Here is a 14,227-nt window from a genome sequence, read left to right as displayed (position 1 = left end):
AGCGCCCCTGAACAGAGCATTCTCTTCTTATGATTCCCAAATCATTCATAGCCTTCACTATATTCTGTTGTCAATACTAATTAAATGATAATTTAACTTATTTTTCATTTCTTTATTGATTTTCCATTCTATACAGTTTATTTTAGTCAGATTCATTCTGTTGTTAAGCAGTGTGAGATGCAGCTGTCTTTCAGCGAAAACCAAAGCAGAAGTTGATCATCTCATGCTGTCAGGCATGCATGTTTTTATGTATCTGAATGTGCGGGAAATAGAAGTAGCGTATCTAATCATATTCACATTTTGTTTACGGCAGAATGAGATTTAGGAACAACTTTTTCAATAGGATGTTTTCTCAAAGGAACTTCGGGAGGGCAGATCTCAAAAAAATATTTATCAACTACTGAAAATGATTGTCAGTCAGTAGCAATGCTTATTCAAGTTTTAGGCCTCCCGAATCATATTCACGAAGACATCTTAAAGCATTTAGTTTTTTTTATGGAATAAGAACTACACTTGTTGCAGATGTTTTGTTTTCCTCTAACATTTTCTACTTTTTCAAAAATACTTTTATGTCCAGATCAAAGGTTATTATGGGTGAAGATGATTTATTTTGGAGTTTCTCTTGTGAAACTTTGAGCTAAGTTGATATGCTTTTAATTAATTTTCACATAACATGAAGAATTGCTAAAGGTGTATTTTTCTTGAAAGCTCCAGGGATTAAATAGAGTAAAACATTTTACTTAAAGGTTAATGTTTAATGTTATTTCACTTAGCGCACTAAAATTCTAGGAAGGTGAGAATTATGATATAAATGCAATTCTGTTATCCTGTCTTTTATGATTATATAAGTTCTATTAGCATCCATTTACTTAATCATAAAATGTTTATGCTAATTTAGATAACCTACTCTTTACATTGTCAGTTTCCTTGTTTATTTAACTGTTTGATAGTTCTTGTTTTAGAACATGAAGCTAACAGCTTTTGTGATTATAAGTATTTCAGCATTTCAGTTTTGCGATAGTACACGTACCTCTACTTATTAAATGTTAACACATGATGCCCATAAGGAAGTTCTTCATGTTTCAAATAGAATTCTTACCTTTCTTTAAAGTGAATATTCAAATAATACCACAAATCCAAGTGTCATGCCTTATTTGTATTACTGACAATGTTAGACTAATTATAATTGGTAGTAATCTATTATGTTGATTACTCCTAAGTTTTGTGATACCAGAAATAATGTGAAAGTAAGCATTTAGTCGTTTGGCTTTCTTGAAACTGAAGCCAAACTTGGTAAAAATCTGCCTTCAATTATAAATTCATAATATCTTTTAGAAGGAAATATTTTAGGGCGCCTGGGTGGCTCAGTCGTTAAGCATCTGCTTTCGGCTCGGGTCATGATCCCAGGGTCCTGGGATCGAGCCCCGCATCGGGCTCCCTGCTCCATGGGAAGCCTGCTTCTCCCTCTCGCACTCCCCCTGCTTGTGTTACCTCTCTCGCTATCTCTCTGTTGAAAAATAAATTTAAAAAATCCTTAAAAAAAAAAAGGAGATATTTTAAAATATTTTTGTAATATTTATTCTTTTCCTGTCTTCCTCTTTGTAACTTGCCCTTTCATGAGATTCTGTGAATATGTTTCTTGAGGTCTCATTTATTTTCCTTTTTCTCCTTCACTTTTTGGTAGTCACTCATAGTAATGGCAAAATATAAAAGTCCTATCTTTTAGCATTTATTTCTTCCCTTATTCTAGTGAGTTTGAACATGTTTTCTTCTGCTATTTAATTCTCTGCTTTGAATTGTCTGTTCATATCTTTGTTCATTTTAAGATACTGTTTTTTGGGGGCGCTTGGGTGGCTCAGTCGTTAAGCGTCTGCCTTCGGCTCAGGTCATGATCCCAGGGTCCTGGGATCGAGCCCCGCATCGGGCTCCCTGCTCAGCAGGAAGCCTGCTTCTCCTTCTCCCACTCCCCCTGCTTGTGTTCCCTCTCTCACTGTATCTCTCACTGTCAAATAAATAAAATCTTTAAAAAAAAAAAAAGATACTGTTTTTTGTTGTTATTTTTTAAAAACTGCATCTCAGTGGGGATCCAGGGTGGCTCAGTTGGGTAAGTGTCCAACTCTTGGATTCAGCTCAGGTTGTGATCTCAGGGTCTTGAGATAGAGCCTTACGTTGGGTTACCTGCTGAGCAGGGAGTCTGCTTCTCTTCCTCCCCCTCTGCACCCCCCCCCCCGGCTTGTGCTCACTCATGCTCTCTCTTTCTCTCTCTCAAATAAATGCATAAATAAATCTTTTTTTTTTTAAAGGCTGTATCTGTGTTTTCCTTTATATATATTTTTGTTACCTTCCTCCTAGAAAAATATACCCATCTAGAGAAGAGTTTAAAATTGATCTGCATTTTATTCTAAGCCTACTCAAGGTAGGGAGTTGGAACTCGGATTCTTCAGGGTCTGTACCCTCAGTGAAGCTCCTCTTAAGAAGAATTCAGAATTAAACATTGAAAAAAAAATCCCAAGAAAGTTATCCATCATGAGCAGCAAGAGCCCAAACACAATTAACAACAGGAATAAATTCTGTAGGAGCTTCAAGTAATACAGTTGTTGGATTAAGAATATAAAGTATTGGGGCTCCTGGCTGGCCCACCCGATGGAGCATGTGACTCTTGATCTCGTGGGCATGAGTTTGAGCCCCAGGTTGGGCATAGAGTTTACTTTAAAAAGAAATAAACAAAAAATTGTGAATCTTCCCTTAACAAAAAGAATATAAAGCATTTGAAATGATTAGAGACTTAATAATAAGCGAGAGGTAAGAATAAACCTTTAAGAAGATAACCAGGCAGATTTTCAAAAGAAGCCAATGAAATATATTTTCTGGATAGGAATGGTTTATTTTCATGATGAAAAAAGTGTACTCATTTACATTGAAAGACTCAGTGGTGCTTGTTTTGGCAGTACATATACTAAAATTAGAACGATAAGGAGAAGATTAGCATGGCCCCTGGGCAAGGAAGACATGCAAATTCATGAAGTGTTCCTAAATAAATAAATAAAGGCTCAGTGAGTAATAGTTTAGCTTTCAATTTAGACACAGCTGTGGAGAGAATAATGAACTGGAAAATAGTAGTGAGAAAGTTACCTAGAATGTAGCAGAGCCAGAGATGTCAAATATGGTAGAAAGAATTAAAGATGATAAAGGATGGTAATAAGTCCTATATGTCCTATTTGGAGTCCTGAAGAATAATTGAGGAAATCTAATATTTGAAGGATAATATTCCCAAATTGAATATTTATGATGGACATGTTCTGAGAAGGATTGATAAAGCTATGTCTATATTGAGACACATTAAGTGAATCTGTAGAATATTGAGGACAAAAAAAAATCTAAAACAATGAGAATTAGACAGAGGAGCAACATTTAAACAAATACCAGACCTTCAAACACCAACTAAAGGTTAGGAAACAAAAGAATTATATCTTCAAATGCTGAGAAAAAATAATTGTCAGTTCTGAACAGAACTTCCCCAGCTGACAAGTTTTAGCAGACTGGATTGCAGATGTAGCGAGGATACCGTTTTGCTGGGAATTACAAAAATATAGAACAATCACTTTTGTTAAAACAATGAAGGATAAAACAGCAATTTCAAGAACACAGAAGACATGAGGCATTTGAAGGCATACTAGGAAACAAATAGAAGAAGAAAATTAGTTATAGAAAAGTACAGTTAGAAGCAGCACATTTGAAAACAGTGGGGAAGAAGGAACAAAATGGAAATGAACAAAGTTCAAAAGGATGGGCAAGATGTGATATATACGGGAAAAGGGGGAAGAAATACAAGTATGCATAACTGGTATCTTAAATAGAAAGGCAGAATTTCTTATTAGATCAGCTGTTTTGTTTTTTTAAAGATTTTATTTATTTATTTGACAGAGAGAGACACAGCGAGAGAGGGAACACAAGCAGGGGGAGTAGGAGAGGGAGAAGCAGGCTTCCCGCAGAGTAAGGAGCCCAGTGCGGGGCTCGATCCCAGGACCCTGAGATCATGACCTGAGCCGAAGGCAGACGCTTAACAACTGAGCCACCCAGGCGCCCCTCGATCAGCTGTTAAAAGCATAATATAAAGATATTGTCTAAAATAATAGAAAATGTCTGGGTGCCTGGGTGGCTTGGTTGGTTAAGTGTCTGCCTTTGGCTCAGGTCATGATCCCAGAGTCCTGGGTTAGGGGTAGGGTTAGCCTCAGTGGGGAGTCGTCTTCTCCCTCTCCCTCTCCCCCTCCCACCCACTCCTGCTTGCTCTCTCACACTCGCTCGCTCTCTCAAATAAAATCTTTTAAAAAGATAAAAATGAATTAAAAAATAAAATAATAGAAAATTTCAATAAATAGATTGAAAGGGCTTTTTGGGTCTCATTTAATATTGTTATAGAGTGTCATGTAAACAACATTTGCAGTGTTAGACTTTATCAGTAAAGCTTAGAATCTCCTTTGTGATCCAGGTCAAAGGATCAAGTTACCTCTGTGAGGATAAATTCAAGGTGTTCTTGTCAAAATTCAAAACCAAAATAGCAATTTTCATAATGCCCTCAAATTGGACAGTTCATCTGTACCAAAAGGATGCTGACCAACTTTTTTGAACACTTTAATTCAGAGGATATTATTTTCATTCTTCAACAAACAATGGAAGACAGCCTTCAATCTTTTTGTTAGCCAACCAGGAGAAGAATGGAAAGGCTAAAACAAAGAGACTACAGTTGGCTTTGTAAATTTAATAAAAATTGGGGAAATGAGAGAACATGGAGAAGTAGTTTATACATTGATTCTTCATTTATTATAGTAGGGGTCAGAAAATATCATTTAAAGTTAATAAAACTGATAAAGATCTAATACAGTAAAAAAAATTGATAGTCATATAATTGAATGATGAGGCAGGAACAGGAAGAGTATGCTAATTTAATTGTTACTGATAGTAGAGAGCAAATATCAACAACCAAGTATAAGTTATTTTGAATTTCTAGAAACATACATTTTCTAGATTTTTAAATTTAATAGGTAAAATAAGTACATTCCACATAGTGTAAAAAAAAAAACAAAACGTTTAGGCTATGAAAAGTCGAAGTGTAACAAAACTGTGATGGTGTATCAAGCTACTAGGATTGCCATAACAACATATCATAGACCAGATGGTTTAAAAACAAATTTATTTCATCGCAGTTCTGGAGTCTACAAGTCCAAGATCATTTTGCTGTCAGGGTTGGTTTCTGGTGAGGACTCTCTTCCTGGCTTAGAGATAGTCATTTTCTTCATCTGTCCTCACAGGACCTCTTCTCTGTGAATGCAGAGGAAGGAGATCTCTGAGCTCTCTTCCTCTGACAGCGACCCCATTTTTATTAGATTTGGGCCTCACCTTTCTAACTTCATTTATGCTGAAGTAAAGGTCTCCTTGAAGGACCTATCTCCAAACACAACCACATTTAGGGGGTGATGGTTAGGGCTTCAGCATTCGAATTTTGGGGGCACATACTTCAGTCCATAACAGATGGAGTCTCACAAAAATTGAACATATAGTAAGCTACCATAAAGAGTAAAAACAAACAGTGTTCTCGGATCATGATGGAGAAAGAGTAGAAATTAATAAAAGCAGACAACAAAAAGACTTCACAGTCTGGAAATATCCCGAACCTCAGAATTTCTAGAAAATAACAAAAGCTATATTTAAAGGGAAGGTACTTTTAAATATCAATTAAAAGGGAAAGAATGAAAATAAATGGAATAGGGCACCTGGGTGGTTCAGTTGGTTAAGTGACTGCCTTTGGCTCAGGTCATGATTTTGGAGTCCCGGGATCGAGTCCTGCATCGGGCTCCCTGCTCGGCGGGGAGTCTGCTTCTCCCCCTGACCTTCCCCCCTCTCATGCTCTCTCTCTCTCATTCTCTCTCAAATAAATAAATAAAATCTTATAAAAAAAATAAAATAATTGGAATAAACAATTCTCCTCAGTACCTATCAAGAGAACAAAACAATCTTAGGAAGAGTGTTTGAGAAACCAGAATGCAGAAATGAACTAGAAAACAAAGGCAGTCACTATCCAGATAGTACTTCTTTTGGGGGGGAAATGAAACATAAGGTTTTATTTAGCAAGTGTAACCCAGAAGTAAACAGGAGGGAGGGAAAACAGGAATATATAAAATAAGTAGTGCTAGGGCGCCTGGGTGGCTCAGTCGGTTGAGCGACTGCCTTCGGCTCAGGTCATGATCCTGGAGTCCCGGGATCGAGTCCCGCATCGGGCTCCCTGCTCGGCGGGGAGTCTGCTTCTCCCTCTGACCCTTTCATGCTCTATCTCATTCTTAGTCTCAAATAAATAAATAAAATCTTTAAAAAAAAAAAAAAGTAGTGCTAAAGGGCAAATAATTCCAAATACAGTAGAAGTTAAAGTTATAATAATTAGGTTTTTTGCTTGGTTATATGCAAATAAGGGGCTCCTGGCTGGCTCAGTTAGTGGAGCTCAGGGTGGTGAGTTCAAACCCCACATCGGGTGTGGAGATGACTTAAAAATAAAATCTTAAAAAATTATATGCAAATAAATGTGAAAACATGGGTAAGGGTAATTTAAAAAAAAAAGATAATTTACCAAATCTAATTCCAGAAATCACAGAAAATTTCAACTTGCGGATCATCAAAAATTAATAATAGAGAAGTCTCTCAAAGTTAATATTATTACCCAGAAATCCTGGTCCTGGCATTGGTTTCATTCCATAAAACCTTGAGGAAACCGATAATTCCAAAATTATTTAGACCTTTGCAGAGCCTAAGAAAGGGAAGAAAGGAAGCATAGTATTAATTCTAAAGCCTTACAAAGATAGCACATAAAGGGAAACTACACAATAATCTTGCTTGAGCACATACTCAGATTCTTCTGAATATGGGTAAGTTTTGCTTTAGTTTACTTTTAAATATATATACAAGGAGGACTACACATAGTCCTATTTAGATTTGTTGAATTAATTAAAGGTATATTACTCTGTTATTCCACTGTTCAAGAATGAAAATCTATAATTTTTAATGATTAAAATTTACCTTTTATAATAAATAGCCTATATAGTTCTGTAAGGACTTCATTTTAGTCTCAAGGTTACAAATCAGTCCTTGAAACTATTAAATATTTAAATGTCAAAGCAAAGTTTTTGGCCTATTTTGACAAAAAATCTTAAGCATATTTCAACTTAATTTGGCAAGACAGAAATAGATTTGCTTTATATTTTATGGAAACAAATTCATAGGTATCCTTTTCTTTACAGAATCTTGTAGTAGCTCTGTGCTTGTCTTAAGTGATTTATGTCATTAACAGTTGATAGCCAAGGCTGACAGTCTTTGACTTGAGTTATAATTTTCTTAGTTAAAAAATATGAAGCTGTGCAATATAAAGGGACAACACAAGTGATCCTTTTGGTGATGGGACCATTCTGTATCTTGACTGTAGTGGTAGATACATGGACCTACGCAGGTGATAAAACTGTATAGCACTAAACACATATACATACACAAACACACAAATGAATACGTGTAAAAGTGGGAAAATCTGAATAAAATCAGTGGATTATGTTAATATCAATATCCTGGTTGTGGTAACTATACTTTTGAAAGGTGTTATTGGAGGGACTTGGGTAAAGGGTATACTGGGTTTCTGTTATTTCTCAAAACTACAGGTGAACCTACAATTATCTCAAAATGTTTATTTAAAGGAGGGGTGCCTGGGTGGCTTATTTAAGCATCTGCCTTCAGCTCAGGTCATGATCCTAGGGTCTTGGAATTGAGCCCACTGTCAGGCTGCCTGCTCAGCGGAGAGTCTGCTTCTCCCTCTCCCTATGCCCCTGGCCCCCACTCATGATCACACCTGCATGCACATGCGCTCTCTCGCAGATAAATCTTTTTTAAAAATTGTTTATTTAAAGGAAAAAAAAGAACTATGTACGATTATGGATTGTTTTTCCCCAGAAATCCAAGGGAGTATAATACTAGAAACACGAGTAGCTAAAAAAAGAAAAACTGATATTCCTTTAATGAGTAAAAGGAATACGTAGAAGTATGTATATATGTAGACATATAAATGAGCTTATGTGTATATGTACACATGTATGTACATAGATAAATAGATAAGGAGATACCAGGCATTCTCACTGGGATGTAGATGAAGCAGATGCTCTTTGTCATCACTGTTATGTAATAATGTTACTGGGAGATACTAGTTAATAAAATTGGAAAGGAGAAATTAGAAGGATAAAAATAGAAAAAGTAATTAAGATTACTATTATTTGCAGATGATGCTGTGTACATTGATATTCCCAGAGAATCAGTCAAAAAGCTTGTAAGAGAATTCAGTGAGGTGATTGACTAATAGAGTAATAAATGAAAATCAGTAATATCTAGAAATAAACAACTCTCAGGGCTTAAGATCTATATGAAGAAAGCTGCAAAATACTATTGAATCTTGAACAAATGGAAATGTTTTTGAATAGAATCATCATGAAGAGGTCAGTTCTCCCAAAATTTATCTGAATTTTTAATGTGGTAAAATATACATAACATCAAATTTACCTTTTAAACCAGTTTTACATATACAGTTCTGTGGGCATTAAGTACATTCACATTGTGAATGTTGTGAAACCATCATCACCATCCATCTCCAGAACATTTTTGGTCTTCCCCCAACTGAAATTCTGTACTCCATTAAACAGTGACAGCCTTTCCCTGCAGCCCCTTGGCAACTGCCATTCTCTATATAAATTTGACTACTCCAGGTACTGTGTAAATGGAATCATATAGTATTTGTCTTTTTGTGACTGGCTTATTTCCTTTAGCTTAATGTCCTCAAGGTTCATCCATGTTGTACAGCAAATGTCAAAAGTTCCTTCCATTTTAAGGCTGAATAATAAACACTTGTATGTATATGCCACACTTTCTTTATCATTCACCTGTCAGTGGACATCGATGGAATTGCTTCCACCTTTTGGCTATTTGTGCATAATGATACTGTGAACATCAGTGTAGAAATATCTGCACAAGTCCCTCCCTTCACTTCTTTGGGGTATTTGTAAATTTAACAATGAAAATTAAAACGATATATATATTTTTTGGCAGTAGGTAAGTTGCTTGTAACGTTTATATGGCAAAATAAGTAAGAGTAGCAGTGACATATCTGAAAAGAGCAGTAACAGGTAGGAATCAGTCTTATTAGAAAATAAAACAAAGTTAAAATTATTAGAACATTGTGGTAGTGCTGAATGTATAGACAGAAAATCAGTGACACAGAATGGAAGATCTAGCAATAGACCCAAGTATATATAAGAATTTTATGTATGAAAAGTATAGCATTTCATGTCACAGGAAAAATGACAAAATGATTCAGTAAATTCTATTGGAACTGGGTAGTTGTCTAGGAGATTTTATACATATATATATACATACATATATATTAAACTTCAGGAGTGTATGGTTTTTCATCTTTTTCTCACTGCTATTTTCCTTTTTTTATTTTTAAACTTCTTGGAATAATTTTTTTTAATTTTTTTAATTTTTAATATTTTTTAAGGTTTATTTTTATCTTTAGTTTTTTGTAAAGATTGCATTTATTTATTTTTGAGAGAGAGAGCATGAGCACAAGCACAAACGGGAAGGGGTAGAGGGAGAAGCATACTTCCCGCTGAGCAGGGAGCCCGACGTGGGATTCAGTCTCAGGACCCCAGCATCATGACCTAAGCTGAAGGCAGAAATTAACCGACTAAGCCACCTACGTGTCCCTGAAGATTTATTTATTTTTATTTGAGAGAATGGGGGAAGGGCAGAGGGAAAGGGAAAGAAGAGAATCCCAAGCAGACTCCCCAATCAGTGGGGAGCCCAACTCAGGACTCAATCTCATGACCCTGAGATCATGACGAGCTGAAACCAGGAGTTGGATGCTTAACCACCTGAGCCACCACCCAGGCACCCCCTCACAGCTGTATTTCCTTTGAGAATAAAGAGATGCCATTGTTTTTCACATTTGAAAAAGAAAAAAAAAAAGATTCTTTGATTCTACTTTGTCTTCTAGCTCTGACCCCCCACTTCTCCATTTCCCTGTTGTTTTTACTTGATTTTACATTTTTCTCTTTAGATTAGCCTTTAAACCCATTCCAATCAGGTTTTTGCTCTCACATTTTCCAGAGAGTGCTGTTGCACAGTTGCTGGCAGTGCCACGGTGCCACCTCCAGCAGAGAAATCCATGGGCTCATTTCTGTTTGATCTGTCAGCAGCAAGTGGCAGTCGGCTCCTGTAAAGTTGGGTTCCTCACCTCAGCTGCAGGGTACCACATATTCACTTGCGCTCTTTCTTATTGTCTCTCCCCGCCCCCCCCCCCCGTTGTTACCTTCTGGCTCCCTAGTCTTTGCTAGCTCTTCTTTATCTCCTGATGTGGCCGTGCCCCAGTATTTGCTGTTAGTCCTCTTCTTTTCCGATTCGATTCACCCTCACCTGGCTGTGTCAGCCAGCCTCGAGGCTTTAAATGTCTGTGTGCTGATGTCTTCCAGATTTGAAACTTCCTGCTCACACTTCTCTGTTTGGTGATCAGAAGGCATTTCAGTCATACCATGTCCAAAACAGCACAAGCTGGGGGCGGGGGGCAGTCTGGAAGCAGACTCCGTGCTGAGCAGGCAGCCCAACACGGGGCTCTATCTCAGGACCCCGGGATCATGACCTGAGCCGAAGGCAGACACCTAACCAAATGGGTCACCCATGCACCCCCAAATCTGTGGGGTTTTTTATTGTCTTTTTCTTCCATTAAAATATGAGCTATGCCAGAGCAGGAATTCTTGTCTTTATTCTTTGCTGTATCTCCAACGCTGAGTGGGTACCCAATATATATTTGTTGAATGAAGAATTAGTTCACAAATCTCTTCTGCATAAAACCTTCCAATGGCTTCCCCTCTTTTGGACTAACAAAAATTTGTCCACTCTGCCTCTCTACTTCCTGCCTGACCTCACTTTCCTCGATTACACCAGAGAAACTCCTGCCTCAGGGCCTTTGCTCTCACTGTTTCCTCTTTGGGATATTATTCTTTTCTCAGGTAGCTGTATACATCCCTCCTTAAGGTTTCTGTGCAGATGTGGCCTTCTCAATCAGGACTTTCCTTTTTTTTTTTTTTTTAATATTTTATTTATTTGATAGAGACACGGCGAGAGAGGGAACACAAGAAGGGGGAATGGGAGAGGGAGAAGCAGGCTTCCCGCGGAGCAGGGAGCCCGATGTGGGACTCAATCCCAGGATCCTGGGATCATGACCTGAGCCGAAGGCAGATGCTCAACTACTGAGCCACCCAGGCGCCCTCAATCAGGACTTTCCTGACAACCTGTTTTAATATTCTAAGTGCTTTCCAACCCTAGTCTTTCCTCTCCTTCCATGCTCTTATTTTCTGCATAGCACATTTCACATTCTGAAATACTGAATATTTTACTTACCTTTTTATTGCCTCTACCCCGCTCATGCATTAGAATGAACTCTCCATGGTGAAAGGGATATTTTCACTGCTATTATTCTTTGTACTTAAATAGTAGGTACTTATTAACTGTTTTCTGAAAAAATGAGTTCTTGATTCAGCAAGAATTCAAGATGTAAAGTAGATAAAATCAGCAGTGTTCTCAAATATCATCAATGTAGAGTTAGAAAATCTAACAAAAAATTTATTCATGAAAGTAATGTTATTTGTGAAATATTAAGAATTAAACTTGACAGCAAGTGTTTGGGATCTATTTTGAATAAGATTATAAATATCCGGTAACACCAAAAAGTTTAACTAAATAGATAAATTTGCTTTGTTATTGTGGCGCTAATGTTACTGTTGAGATATATATTTTTTTCCCTACCTTAATATACAAAGTTAAAGCCATTTACAGTTTTTTGAAATTTCAAATGGATCTCAAGGCCACATGGAAGTCTACATATGCAAAATTAATCAGGAATCCTTATGAAAATGTTCTAAAATTAGTGGCTTGGGATTTGCAAGTCTGTGAATATACGAAAAACCATTGAATTTGTGCTCTAAAAGAGGGAAGTTTATGGTATATGAATTATATCTCAATAATGTTATAAATAAAATAGCCAAGAAATTTCTACAGGAGTACAAAGAAAAATTAGTCTTTTCAAGTATTAAAAGTTTTTATAAAGTTATAGTATCAATATATTGTATTAGTGGCTCAATAATAAACATAAATGTGAGTGAAGCAAAATGGAGAGCTTAAAGAAAGACCCAAATATGAATAAAATAGGTGATGAATGTATTTCAAGGAAATTAACATGAAGTGAGTAATGGAAAAACTTCTTTTGAGGTAAAAGCTGAGTGCTACTCACAGATTATTTTCTTTTTTTTTTTTTTTAAGATTTTATTTATTTATTTATTTGAGAGAGAGAGAATGAGAGAGAGCACATGAGAGAGGGGAGGGTCAAAGGGAGAAGCAGACTCCCTGCCGAGCAGGAAGCCCGATGCGGGACTCGATCCAGGGACTCCAGGATCACGACCTGAGCCGAAGGCAGTCGCTTAACCAACTGAGCCACCCAGGCGCCCACAGATTATTTTCAAAATTCTAGATAGAGGGGCGCCTGGGTGGCTCAGTCATTAAGCGTCTGCCTTTGGCTCAGGTCATGATCCCAGGGTCCTGGGGTCGAGTCCCACATCGGGCTCCCTGCCCGGCGGGAGGCCTGCTTCTCCCTCTCCCACTCCCCCTGCTTGTGTTCCTGCTCTCGCTATCTCTCTCTCTGTCAAATAAATAAATAAAATCTTAAAAAAAAAAAAATCTAGATAGATAAGTAATTTAAAGTAAAAAGAAAAAAAAACATTCATTGAAAATGTGGTGAAGATTATTGTCTTCAGGAGGGCTTGACCTTTCCAATTATGCTTTGAAAACACCTGTAGAGCTAAAGAGACTATTTTATTGACTATAATGGTTAAGAGCTTTGACTGTGAAATGAGACTAGGTTTAAATCATACCTCAGTCACTTACCTGGTTAGGTGACCTTGGGCTGATATTATCTCAACTTTACTCTTGTTCTTACTGATGTTAATCATAGTACCTGCATCAAGTAGTTGTGGGGGTTCACTGACAGCCTGTGTGAGGTGCTTAGTTGTTTTTCATATGTATTTGAACACATAAAAGATTGTAACTTTGTAAGAAATCTAACAGGAAATGGAAATACAACTTGATAAATTGGGGGAAATATGTGTAACATGAGAGAAAAAAGAACTACCATTTCTAACATACTGAGGGCTCTTCTAAATCAGTAATGATAAATTCCACAATGTAGAAAGATAGTAGGGACCAAGGACTTTGAACAGTTATTTCCATGCTGAAGAAATACACATGGCCAGCAAAATCATGTGACAGGACATTCAAAATAACAGGTAATAAATGAAATATAAAAATAGAAATACAAAAAAATCTTATAGGCTGTGGAAATCTTTTTTTAATTTTTTTTAAGATTTTATTTATTTGACAGAGAGAGACACAGCGAGAGAGGGAACACAAGCAGGGGGAGTGGAGGAGGGAGAAGCAGGCTTCCCGCTGAGCAGGGAGCCCGATGCGGGGCTTGATCCCAGGACCCAGATCATGACCTGAGCCGAAGGCAGACGCTTAACGACTGAGCCACCCAGGCGCCCCTAGGCTGTGGAAATCTTAATCACTGACAATGGGAATACACAGTCTTCACATTTAGAACATTGACATCCCACCAAAAAAACTCATAGCATAATATAAACAGTAAACAGAAAACTGCAGACTGCACATGAACACAAACCCACAGTTAGGGCAAGTTAGTACATGCACACATAGCCTTTACATCCAAAGAGCTACAGATATTGAAACCATCTGAAAGATTTAAGTGTTTAAATGGGCAAAAAGCCATTTGATAAAAACAGGACAATAACAAGTAGATTTGAAAATTATCTTAAATAATAATCTAGGAATAATAGCATTTGAAATGAAAACTTAATGAACTTATTGGAACGGTAAATGGGAGACAGTAAAATTACTGAACATAACTCCAACCAAATCATCCAAATTGGCAATGTTTAATTTCAGAATTATCAGGGTCAGGTTGTTAGATGGTATTGTTTCTGCTATAAGAAGGATTGCCTGGGCGCCTGGGTGGCTCAGTCGGTTAAGCGTCTGCCTTCGGCTCAGGCCATGATCCTGGATTCCTGGGATCAAGTCCTGC

At 37.1% G+C, this 14,227-nt stretch overlaps 1 protein-coding gene and 1 non-coding gene across 5 annotated transcripts in view; both read left to right on the top strand.

The window, feature by feature from the left end:
* Positions 1–14,227, top strand: part of ASH1L (ASH1 like histone lysine methyltransferase) — a 193,703-nt gene that overhangs the window by 44,781 nt on the left and 134,695 nt on the right. The window lies entirely within an intron of this gene.
* LOC123847205 (U6 spliceosomal RNA) lies at positions 2,933–3,039 on the top strand. The gene has a single exon (XR_006791457.1). It is a non-coding gene; the product is annotated as a U6 spliceosomal RNA (small nuclear RNA).

Source organism: Mirounga angustirostris, unplaced genomic scaffold (assembly GCF_029215605.1).
Source record: "Mirounga angustirostris isolate CCGP_5_RB_7025 unplaced genomic scaffold, mMirAng1.0.hap1 SCAF_6, whole genome shotgun sequence".
NCBI lineage: Eukaryota > Metazoa > Chordata > Mammalia > Carnivora > Phocidae > Mirounga > Mirounga angustirostris.
Note: the sequence above shows the minus strand (reverse complement) of the source record. Positions and strands in the feature narration are given on the sequence as shown.